Below are 12593 nucleotides of genomic sequence, written 5' to 3'. Positions count from 1 at the left end.
GGAGCCCGGCAGTGAGGCTAGTAAATGTGTCTTATGGCACGTTTACAACAGTGCTCGGTGGCATGGAGCCGTGCTGCTGAGCACAGGATTGGGCTCTATTATAGTACACATTTTGGGGGGGAACTGCCACAATTTGCTTAGTAGTATGGAAAATGTTTCTCTAAATGATTTCAGTACTAATAAATGCCCTATCCATGGCATATTAATTAACACTCAGACAATTTGAGCATCTGCCTAATTTAACCTTTTTAATTGGCTTGACTTGTCTTTATACATTTCCTATCTAAACGTCCTTGTTTAGAATCAGCTTAACAATAGTGCTGCACTCATATTTCACCTAACAACAGTCTCCTAGTAATGAGCCACTAAAGAGTTCTTCATTATTATCATCAAAAGCATGACTTTTGCAGTGAAGGATATTTAGTATGCATGTCCTTAGGCTATTATGTGTGTTGTTGTTAATAATAACATAGAGTTGTACCCTACTTAGCCTACAGGAATAGTTTTCTTTTAGGAGTTCACTGACCTTGTGTGTTGTTTACAAACCTCACAAATTAATTGGTTAGAAATTTGAACAGTATTAATCAACATGGGTCATGGTTCAGAGCTTAATGCAGAGTATCGCTGTTTGAAATATATGTGTCTTGAATCTTTCGTCTGAGGTTGTAGGCCAAATCGTGACTCAGATTCTGCTCATTCAGGATTCTCAGGTCTTGTAGAGAGAGCTCTTTCTTCCCACAAACCTAAGGCCATTCTCACAATTGCCTTTCCTTGGTCAAGTACACAAGTTAGTTGATGTCCTGCTAAATTTCTCTTCTCCATGAAACACCCCTATGGAATCTTACACACAGCTGTGGAAAAGAAACAGGTCTCGTGGCATGGTACACATTGCCATCTTCTTCTTCCTTCTTTACTCAGAGGCAGTGGTGTAGCTAAGAGGGAGCAGGGGGTCCATTGCTCCAGGTACCATGCCTTGAGGGGTGTCAAAAGGGTATCTTTTGGATGCCTTCTGAGGACGGAGAAGGCCATATGTGGCCTCCCTGAGTCTCAGAAGGCCTCCTAGAGGCCTTAGGAAGGTACTTCCAGTTTTGGCAAAACTGGAAATGCCTTTCTAAGGCCTGCAGGAGGCCTTCTGAGGCCGGGGTGGGGGGGAATATATGGGTGTATATGGGAGAGTTAAAAATTTAGGAGGCCCAGGTACCAGATGCCCTAGCTACACCATTACTCAGCAGTACCTAGTTGACAAGGTCAACACTCAAATCTGTCCCCTAAGAGAAGGAAGGGAAATTTCCTATGAAGTCACATATCAACAACAATGATATGTGACACCTCCAATCTTGATTGCATTTGGGCTGCTACTTATGAGCTTCTACTATGAGTTCTAAAAAAGGTACATGTTTTGACACATACACAGACCTCTCAGTTCCTGGAGTGTGATTGGCCAGTGATAAGATATTGCCTAAGATCCTGTACATCATCAAACCTAATGACCTGCTCCCTGATTGGTTGGAGAAATGTGGCAGAAATGTGGAGAAGTGTGGTTGGAGTAGAAGACATCCGCAGATCTGGTAGCACTGGTGGAAGTGGCCATCTTGCTCACCCGACAATGCTGCTCTTGGGTTGATGCATGGTGTAGTAGTGTGTCTCCTCCATTCTTCCCTAGTCCAACTCCATCAAAAGTAGAGCCTAATGCTGAAAAGTGAGTGGGTGCCCAATAGAACTAGGAATCACAGGGCAAGGCAGGAGGATTTCCCCCTCGGAAATGGCAGATATCCAAACCACACTAAAATGCAGGAAGGAAGGAAGGACCAATAGCTCAGAGAGACTGGCTAAATGGTTAAAGGCCTCAAGCATTGGGCATACACCAACAACAGCTGCTGGTCTCCAAGCCCTGGCCTGGTGCATGCTGACTGCACAGGCAGAAAAATGGAACATCTGCTTGCAGCATGTCTAGTTATTAATTACAGAGTAAGAGCTTCAGTGAAAGGATGCCTGGCTCATAATTAAAAATCAAACAAACACAAGTTTTATGAGCAGTGGGAATAGAATTCAGAGTCTATTGTTTGTGACTTTCATCCCTAGTCATCAATCTCAAAAGGGGCACTGGCATTTTGATGGGGGAATAGAAAGAAAAGTATTGTGTGTGTGGGGGGGGGGATTACATAAAGAGTGAAGTTGTCGTCGCTAGATTCCAAATCCAGTCCTGAGAGTGGGTTGTATCCTAAGGGGGTTGGTTGAATCTGTTTGCACAAGGGGAGGGTGAAGCCATTCTCACCTTTCTCTGTCCCTCCCCGAACATCTATGGAGGGATTGGAGGGCAGGTAGCAGTTTATTAAGGAGAGCTAAGAAAGGATTGCCGCTCCCGCCTTGCACAAATGAAGCTTTTTTCACAGAAGGATAATACTGCATAGCTCGGTACAGGCTGAGTCTCATTATTCAGGAGGGTTTCTTTCCCAGAACTCACTTGGATGGCAAAAATAGAACTGAAGCAAATCCACTTAAAAAAACAAAGTCCCTTTGCTCTGGACTTTAAAAACAGCCATGCTGACCTTTGTGATGTTAAAACAGAGTCATTAGGCAGACAATCCATCAATCAGTCTCTCTCCAGGAAAGCCAAAGACCCCTCCCTTCACCCAGAGCAAATAATAATAATAATAATAATAATAATAATAATAATAATAATAATAATAATAATAATAATAATAATAATAATAATAATAATAATAATGTTGTTGTTGTTACCCCGCCTTTCTCCCCAGAGGGACTCAAGGCTCTGGGGTTACACAACAAAGGTTAAAACAAATTAAAACACATAATTTAAAAACAGATAAATCAGAAAAACAGATAAAAGCATATTAACAACAGATAAAACAGATAAAAAACAGATAAAAGCATATTAGCAATGTATCATAAAAAACAGTAGTCAGATAAAAAGTAGTCAGGTAAAAGAGCATAGAGCAGCAAATCATAAAAGGATCAGGCCTGTAACCAGGTTTTAAAAAAGATATTAACAGATGTTAAAAAGATGTTAAAAAGGCCAGGAACTCAGAAGGCTTGTCTAAACAGAAGGGTCTTCAGGCCTCACCGAAAACCTTTCTTTCATGTGCTCAGGGGGAAGAGAGGGGTTGCTTTGCCTAGGAGTGAAGCCTGGAGAGAGAATGATTGATGGATTGTCAGCCAGCTGCCCCCTTCATTAACTAGGCTATTGTTAAACTAGGAATTAACTAGGTATTGTAGGCTGTTTTCCTTCCATTTAAAGGGCCCTTCTCATCAAGTTGAGATAGAAAAATCTATGGAATCTGTGGATAATTAGGTTATACCTGTAATCCCTTGCATGACTGTGTCTCTACAATAGTTAGAAAAGCAGTTTTTTAAACTGCAATTTTTAAAGGGATGCATTTTTCCCCTTCTCCAGGGATCAGTACATTCCTTCTCATTTGCAGTGGCCATTTGTGTTGAGTCAAATCCGTGTATAAAAAATCCATGTATAACAAGGTTGGACCTGTACTAAGAAGGTGTTTTTGCTTCTGGTTTGGGTCTGGAACCAACCAGCAGTTGCCAAAAAAGAAGAAAGGAAATGAAAGAGCATCTGAATTTTTCCAAATGAAGACAGTTCCTTTCTGTGCCTTTCTGGTGTCCTGCCCTATGTATAAGATGCTGCTACTGTTGCGCCAACAATATACCTGACAAATTGCAGCTTTTTATGAGTTTAACTCTGTTCCATGGAAAAGAAAAGCAGCATTTTGGGATGCGCTTAGAAAAAAACGTATTTATTCATACACACGCGTCATAGAAGTTCCACACACAGACACAGGCAATTCCCTGGTGTGCCCTGCTTTGCTGAGCCTGCCGCAGGATCATTCATGCACATCTGTGTCAGTCAAGGCAGGTCAGTGACCTCAGTGCGTACTGGGGATTCACCTCCCCACTCAGCAGGGCCTGACAAGTGATTTGCAAGGCATATGCCTCCTTCTCTGCTTCTGAAGATTAGCTGGTGTGTTGGAAGACAGGCTCGAGCGATGTCTCAGAACAACCTGAACATAAATGGGAAAGGGGAATTTTTAAGAGGGGGATATTGGCAAGTGATCAGGGCTGTGACAGTCGGCTTTGACAGTGCCAATCAACTGTTGGACCAGGAGAAGGTGCAGAGATACAGCCCTTCCCTCTCCAATAGGCAATTAGCACTGCCAGAGCTGATAACACCAACTGTCTGTTAGGGATATGAGCCTGATATGAGCCTGATCCAGCCTGGATCTGCATGCTGGTTGGATTAGGTATTTGGATTATTATTTTTTAATCCTTGCAGAATATAGCAAATGCAAAGATCTGTGCCTGCAGTACTTACTGCACCACCACCCCCTATAGCTACGCCACTGTTTTAGCATTCAAAAATCTGGAATGGTGGAACGATCATTTCTCTTTGGCTTTGTGCTCCTTCCCTGTCTGCATCTCCTTGTGTAAACAACAGCAAGAGGGTTTCAAATAATCCGGATTGTGTCAGCTTTGATACAGAAAGTTTCAAATATATATATTTCATTTTCTCCTCCACAGCTGTCATCTAAGATAAGAAATGTCTTGGATAAAATACATGATATAAGAAAAATAAAAAAGAGAAGGACTTTTATTGTTTACATGTCTGATTCTATTTTGCTACATTCCGGTTTAATGAACTATGATTTTCTTTCCAATTAAATTATAGGAAATCTTTAGTATATAATAATGCAGTGGGCAGTTGATCTTGCACCATGCATTTTTAAATGTTCCTTATGGAGATTAATACAAATGCCATATTTAAAATAAAGTGTTTTTTTTAACCCTGACCTTAATGTTTGCTTCCCTTCTTTCCAGTTTAATATTTTCTTTTAACAATGTGTATTAGTTAATGAAAAATATTTCCCTTTGCCATTGTCAATTCTGAATGCAGACAGGTTCTGAAATTATGATAATGGTTTACACTAAAGGGGGTTTAACTGGAAATGCGATCAGACTGATGAAGAATGCTCTCAATAAAGCTGGAGGCATCAACATTAAATTACCTGAGCAGCCTTTGCCTACCATTATTTTCAATTCAAGCCAGAAGTACTGTCACTGATAACTCATCCAAACATAACTCATAACTCTATCCCTGAATCTCCACTTCATTTATGGTAACCTCAAGGGAGGAATCAAATTTCAGATGAAGACCAGGCAGGCACAAATGGATTCATTCTGTCTCCTTTACTGCAAACCAGGCCAAGTTCCTCATTCTACAGAGAGCCAAACTACACATTACATTAAACATGTAGTAAACCTGCATGTGCATGTGTGTGTGCATGCATGTTTTCTTAAATAGATACAATGGTGGGATAGCATCGAGACTACTACTTGCAAGAAGAATCCTTTCCCCTTGTGCTGTGATCCTGATGAAAATGCCTTATCCATGTAAAACAGCTATTACATGATTTATCATGTGCTTATACCCCACTTGCCTGAGCAGTGAGAAATTCCTGGAGTGTGGTATTAGCTGAATACTAGCTTCCTGAACAGCGTGGACTTCAGTGATCTTTTTGTAGCTAATAGATACTTCAGGCTGCCAGCTCCTTAGCTTCCCAGTCTCAGTCTCCTGCACTCTCTCTCTCTCCCTAGAATCTGCAAGCACACATCTGCCCTGAGATGCAGCTTCATCGTAAAACAGCATGGGTTAAAAATGCTAACTACAAGGATAAGACCTTGAAGCTCCTATCAGCCCTGACACAGATACATAAATCAGCAACCTGGCTGATGTGGTCATCATGCAAAAATACTCATATCACCCACTGGATCACACTATTCATTGTGTTGTTTTTTTTCCTATACAGAGAATTCTAGGCAGATATTTCTGCACGTAAGAAAATTATAATGTCTGAAATAGCTCTCTTGCCATCTTGCTTATGAATTCAATTATTGTGATTCAATTATTATATTTGTTTTTAACATCCAGGTTTTCAAAATAAATCTTGTTTGGTTACCTCTGCTAACTTTTCTTCTTTTGCTCAAGCTGTGGGAAGTTCTTTTGAGGCTGAGTGTTTGCTCCCCCTCCCTCCAATGTTACCCATGTGCATTCTTGGACAAAAATAGCAAGTTTTATCACTTGTGTCTTTTCAGCATCTTCCAGAGATAAAGCACATTTGTCACATTTCGAAGAGGGTCTCGCTGACAAAAGCTTCAATCATGCAGAAAGCTGTTTTCAGATTTCCATAAAACAAAGCAGACACCATTTACATGATAAATTGTTCTTCGGCGAAATCTTAGCCGACTATTAAACTGCTTGATTTTGTTATCACAGATTTGTCCTTCAGTTTTCTGCAGAATGGAAATGAAGGCCTCGCAACTAATTGTGCCAGAGCTCATTTGTTCAGACTGCCCAAAAAAATATTTTTAAAAAAAATGTTTGGCAAGTCATTAGACTCGAGAGTAAATCATATCATATGTAATAACATAGAATTATTAATGACTGCATTGTCCTGCAACAAGCCTCAAAAAGAAACCTTGCATAAGAATATGACTTTTTTTTTAAAGTTCAAGCAGATTTTGAAGGACAAAAAAAAAAAAATCATCAAAATACAGAACCTGATTGCGGACCCAGCTTGTTATCTGATAACATTGTCAATATTCCTGTGATTTTTTTTTTAACTGCTCAGCATAATAATTCTATCTGTTAAAACTCAAGCTATTTTGTACAGTTCTCTAATGTTTTAGGAAAGGCCTGGCTTAAGGAACACTGTCACCTGGTGAGTTAAAATGTTGCCCCCTCTGCCAAAAAAAGGCAAGATTGTAAATATTTACCCACAATATATCACACATACAATCCCAGGTCTGCCTAGCTCAGAAGTAAACTCACAGCCTAATCCTATCCTATACCTCCCTTCCCCCCAATGCAGCTATGCCAAAAAGAGGTATGCTGCATCCAGTCTGGGGGGGGGCAGTGTTGGAGGTTTAGGATAGGTTTTAGTGGATGTCCCCTGATTCTGGTGTTGTGCGAGAGGGAAAAGAATATCCCTCTATCCACTATCTCCATCCCCTGCGTAATTGTAATAAAAAAATACAATAATGGATAAGAACAAGGTACCTGACTATACTGATGACTGCCTGCTGAGATACTCAGCTGCTAGCGAGAGGTTAAGCCATAGCTGATCTCTGCAGAAAGAGAAGTCTAGTAATACCATTTTTTTTTCCTCTTGCTGTCTCTTAGTTTCTTTTGCTGAACCATCTTGAAAATGATGCCTCGCCCCCTGCAAACTACACACAAGGAAGAGGTAGCCCTTGTTCAATGGCAGCCTTTTCATATAGATCTTAGTTTCTGACTGACTACGTTGCTAAGACATTCAGTTGCTTTTGTCTCATTGCATTTCTCATTCCTCTCTGGCCACACAGGGACCTATTATGATGAGCTGATGGCAGTAGTGGAGTTGGGGGGGGGGGGCAGGTGCCCAGGGCCAAGTGATGTGAAGATGCTCCTCACATCATTGTGTCACCCCCTTGCACCTGTGATGTCACTACCCTCCCGCACGAATGCATAGACCTGGCCTCAGAAATGCGTTGACCTGGCTCCATTGGGGACGGTGGGGGTGGCAATCTCACATGCTTCTGGCCACCTCTAGTTTAAGAGGTTGTGATTCAAAGAGGTAGGAGGGAAACGGAGCCAACATGAACCTCCTTAAAGATAACTGAAGAGATGTTTACTTTTTAAAAATGCTTCAGATTTTGAAGGATGACTAGAGGATGATTGATGAAATATTCACACAATACTTGCATTCACAGAAGGCAAAGACTACAATTATCTTTCTTTGCAAATAAATGTGCCTCCTGGCCCCCCTGAAACATTTCTCTCTGCAAGGCAAATGATTAAGTTTGTCTTCAGAGGCTTCTTCAGCATTTGTCTCATTTACATCTGGTTCATTCCACTGCCATCTTAACTCTCACGTTTTTATTTCCACATTTCTCTTCCAAAACAGTAAATGGAACTACTAAACTGATGAAAACATAATTCAGTTTTTTAAAAAAATCCCTTTGGTTGAAGAAGAGACAGTTCTTTCTGTTATCCCTTGTGCTCCAAAAAGCATGGGAAATGGAAAAGGAAGGATCTTGCTGCTCAACCTTTTGGCTTTTTTGGTCTATCTCCCCACCCCCACCCCAATCCATCCTACTCAAGTTCTCTTTGATCCTTCTACTAGGTGTTTCTCCTTCCTTGTGTTCAGCCTGGTTCAATTTGTTAGTCCCTTTTCTTCTGTACCTATCCTGACATTACACGAGTTGCTTAGGTACATATAAGCCATTCATGACTGTATGCTTTTCATGCTATTCTCCCTACTGTCCTCATTCCCTTCAATAAATTCTTCTTTGTTCATTTGTTGGGACCTGGAATCTTTAACTCTTGCCTTCCTCCTTTCCTGGTTCCAGTCTGTGGGGTGCAGGTATCACAACCAGGGGCCAATCCCTAGGCAAGCATGTTTTGAGTGCAAGTATACATGCTCCTAAAGCATGGCTGGTATCAACCATCTGTCTGATGCACTCTAGACAACATCATGCTTCCCCAAAATGCCACCCAATACATGTCCAGGCAAAAAATTCTTGGTGACAACCTGAACAACATTCCTGGATTAAAACTACAGGCCTCTTGCATTATCTGCAGGAGTTCCATTCCAGGAACTCCTATGGATAAGGAGACCCACAGATAATGAAATCTGTGAATTTTGAGGCCCTGTAATCCTCTGAAGGCTTTCCCAGCCCTCCACCTGGCATTTTCTGTAAAAACGGAAGTGACGTTCTAAGGCCTCCCAGAGGCCTTAGAAACTGTTCTGAGGGCCAGAGAGGTTTGATGCAACCTCCCCGACCCTCAGAACATCCTCCAGAGGCGAGGGGAACATAGCTCCCCTTGTCTCTGGAGGGTCCCTGTGAGTCTGACCCATGAGGTTCAGGGACCCACAGATACTAAAATCCACAGGTCCCTAATCCACAGATATGGTGAGCCCACTGTACGTCTAGAATCAAGGGCAAAAAGTTTGAGGCCACAAGTGGATACTGTAGGATTCCACATATACTGCCTGGTATTGGTGTTACATTGTCTAAGCTGTTCACTTGTGGCAAGTGATTACAGATTCTGCTCTTGTAGAATTACTGCTTGGACTTCCCTGTAGTAGTAGGTGGCATTTGCATTTGTTGGAATTATTATACGTGCCTACATAATTTTTTTAAATGGCATATTAGCAAAGGAACTTATCTGTTTTCATTACAAAGAAGTGTAGAAATGCGGTAGCAATTACTGTTAAAAGATATGAAAGAAGAATTCTGTTTCCTGCTGCTTTGTGGTTGTTTTGAGATTTTCTCTGTGTGGGCTTTTGCTGTTGTTTTTGCTCAGATGACAGTTGAATAGAGAGCAAATGATATTTCTATTCACTCTTTTAATTACCATTCATGTCTGTACAACATGCTTAAAACCTTTAACTCCATTGCCAACCCTGCAAAGCGGCATACGGTTTCTAGGCATATCTGAAGCTGACAGGCAGAAGTTTGTCTTGTTCAAAACCCAAACATCAAATTTTCATAGCAAACTGTAGCTGGTCAACTATTAGCATGCCCAATACAGTGGGCCCTTGGTATCCACAGGGAATCTGTTCCAGGTACTGAAATCCATGGATACTGGAATCCACAGGGCCTGCTGGTGTGGCAACAGAATTACCCATCTGGATACTGCGCCCAGCTCTCCTTGAGGTTGTGCCAGCCTCTCAGCCTCCTCAGAACTTCTGAGGCCTCCCAGATATGACAAACAGCCGCTTCCTGTTCACACCAATGACTTCTGGACATGACTGGAAGTCACCAGTGCAAACCTAGAAGTGGCTTCAAGTCATGTCTGGGAGATCCTCTGAGACCCTCCATGGAAGCTGAGACTGCTGATAAGTAGGGCCCATTGTAACATCATTGCTGTCTTCAGTTCAGGTAACTGGATTATTATTATTTTTTTTTTTGGTGCATTCATTATTTTTTATTTGTTTTAATGGAGGTCCCAGGTGGTTTTGCTTATGAGTAAAGGGTTGCATTGCTTAGGTCTTTTCAAATGTTCTCCTGAATGGGTGGGAGGAGGGGAAGTACAATGGCAGGCTCTAACCTAGTTCACCTTCATTCATAGTGTCCCTAAGGGTGTAAATGAATGTGCAGATGATTCAATTGGGAAGGAGGGAGTCTTATCTGTGTGCGATGTACCCAAAGTGGCATATGACATAACAAACACTTAGCCTGCTACCACAATCCCATTCTGTCCCTGCGATTTCATTAGAGTATTTGAACGAAGCACTTATTATTATTTTGCCTTTCCTTCAGGAAGTTCAGAGCCGTATGTAAGAATTCATTCCCTGCCTCTTGATCCTCTCACCAATCATATGAGGGAGGTTGGATAGGGTAACTGACCCAGGATCACCATGTGAGTTTCATGGCTGAGTGGGCATGAGATAGAGTTAACTTTTACCCCCTGTGTTGTGTCTCAAATCTAAACCTGCTTGTATGGTGCATGCATTTTCCACAATGGGCCAAACAGCAACCTCTGGTGGGCAGTTTAAGGGTCCCATCCTGAACAGTGTGCGCCGGCATGTATGGCATGTTTGCGAACCCTAGCGCCAGGCGAGTGCCAGTAGTAGCCCAGTGCGTCCACTGAAGCTCCGCCGCTTGGTAGTTGTGCGGACCATTGAGCGGTGGAGAGGTAAATGGAGGGAGGTGGGGAGGAGGCGTTCCGAGGAGGGGGGAGGCAGGAGAGGGCAGGGAGGAGGTGTTCCAAAGAGGGGGGAGGTGGGCAGATGGTGGGGAAGTGGTGTGCCAGGGGAAGGGAGCGGGGAGGGAGGGAGGTGGGGAGGTCAGGAGGCAAAGCTCCACCGCATCCAGAGTCTCCATGTTGGACTCAATGCCCGACATGGAGGCTCTTGATTCACCACTGACCTTTTGGTTGGCGGTGAATCAAGTAGCCTCATTGCGGGGCTACTCTCTTTTCCCATGGAAAGGGGACGAAAGTCCCTTTCTCCCGAGGAGCCGCTGGCGGCTGCCCGGAGTGCACAGGATGCTGTGGCAGCCATTATCGGCCTGGGCAGCTCAGGAATGGGCTGTGTATCAGCCAGCCAGTATGAGGGGAACAATTAAGCATCCTCTCTCCCAAAGGTGTTGATCCAATCAGAACTGGAATCTTCAATGACTGCTTCAGAGTTGTGCAGGTTCAGTCTGAGAATTACACAGACAGATTTGTCTTCTCTTAAAATTTCACTGTTGGTATCTCCATGGATAGTATCTTAAAATGTGCTTCGATTGCCACTTTTTTGCTTTGCAGGTGCCAGATTTATTTTTAAGTTAAAAAAAAAGGTAGATTTGATGACAGATTTTGCATGACACATCTATTTTGATCCCAGGTGTCTGGATAAGGGCAACTGATTTGCCACATGTCATTCAAGGATTTGAAGTCATATCTGTCAGTATGAAAGCCAAACTCTGTCCGCTGTACCACACCTACCCATGTTCATCTACTTCCCAAAAATGCATCAATGTTTTAAATATAGCAACACTTCCACTGATGTCAGGGGAGTTTTCACCCCCTAAAGGGTATGATTTGCCGCTGTATAACAAACCCCTGATCTAGTTTACACCAAAAGGTGTAAGAATGGCTGAGAAATATTCAATTAGAATTTACGTACACAACTGAAATGGCAATTCGGAAGAGGAGGCACTGCAGAAAAAAAAATGTCAGAGCTTTCCTAGAGCAGTAAATATTACTTTCCCAAAGGGCAGTAATTGTTCCAAAGAAAAAGAAATGTTTTATTTTAATGCCCATTTACACTTTGTACGTAATATCTGATGCTGTATGGGGAAGTTGGAGTGTCCTCTCCAGTGTGCGAAGCCTGGGTGAAGAATATCAGTGTAATATCAGTGTTATAATAAAATATAAGGTTTAAGGAGCTAGATGTTGTGGGGAAACTGCAGAAATATTCTTCCAGAGCAAATGGGATACTTTCTGCTTCCAAGCTGATTTATGTTGAGTGCTTGTAAATTTGTCACTCTTTCATAATCATAGCAGACAGTCACAACTGTGATGTCCCTTGCTTGTGAGGGTCTACTCCTACTTTTAGCAGCTAATGTTCTGATCATGGGAAAGATCACTGAAATGTGCAAGTAATTTTGGGAGCAAGGGAGAGCAACAGCCCAATTTTATGTGTCTGCTCAGAAGTAAGTTGCATTATAGTCAATGAGGTTTACTCCCAGGTAAGTGTGGATAGGATTGCAGCCAAAATTGGCTTCTATTTGCTCTCTGCAAATGCAACCCCTTTTACAGCGCAATCCTAACTGCACATTTATGCCTTCTCACGAGCAAGCCATGCCAGCACATGGAGGTGCGCTCTCACATGGAGGCTGAATCCAGCCTCTGTGGCAGTTTCTGCTGCGAGCCTTGCATAGGTACAGCTGGGCCGATGCAAGGCTCTGGGGTGGATGGGGAGGAGGCGGGAGGGAGGTATTCCGGGGTGGGGGGAGGGCAGGTAGTGGGCAGCCCCAGGGGTCGGCAGGTGGGGAGCGGGAGGCGGGACTGGGACCCAGCAGTTATGCCG

The sequence above is a fragment of the Tiliqua scincoides genome, chromosome 6 (assembly GCF_035046505.1).
Source record: "Tiliqua scincoides isolate rTilSci1 chromosome 6, rTilSci1.hap2, whole genome shotgun sequence".
NCBI classification, from domain to species: domain Eukaryota; kingdom Metazoa; phylum Chordata; class Lepidosauria; order Squamata; family Scincidae; genus Tiliqua; species Tiliqua scincoides.
The sequence above is the reverse complement of the archived record's forward strand: the minus strand, read 5'-3'. Positions refer to the sequence as shown.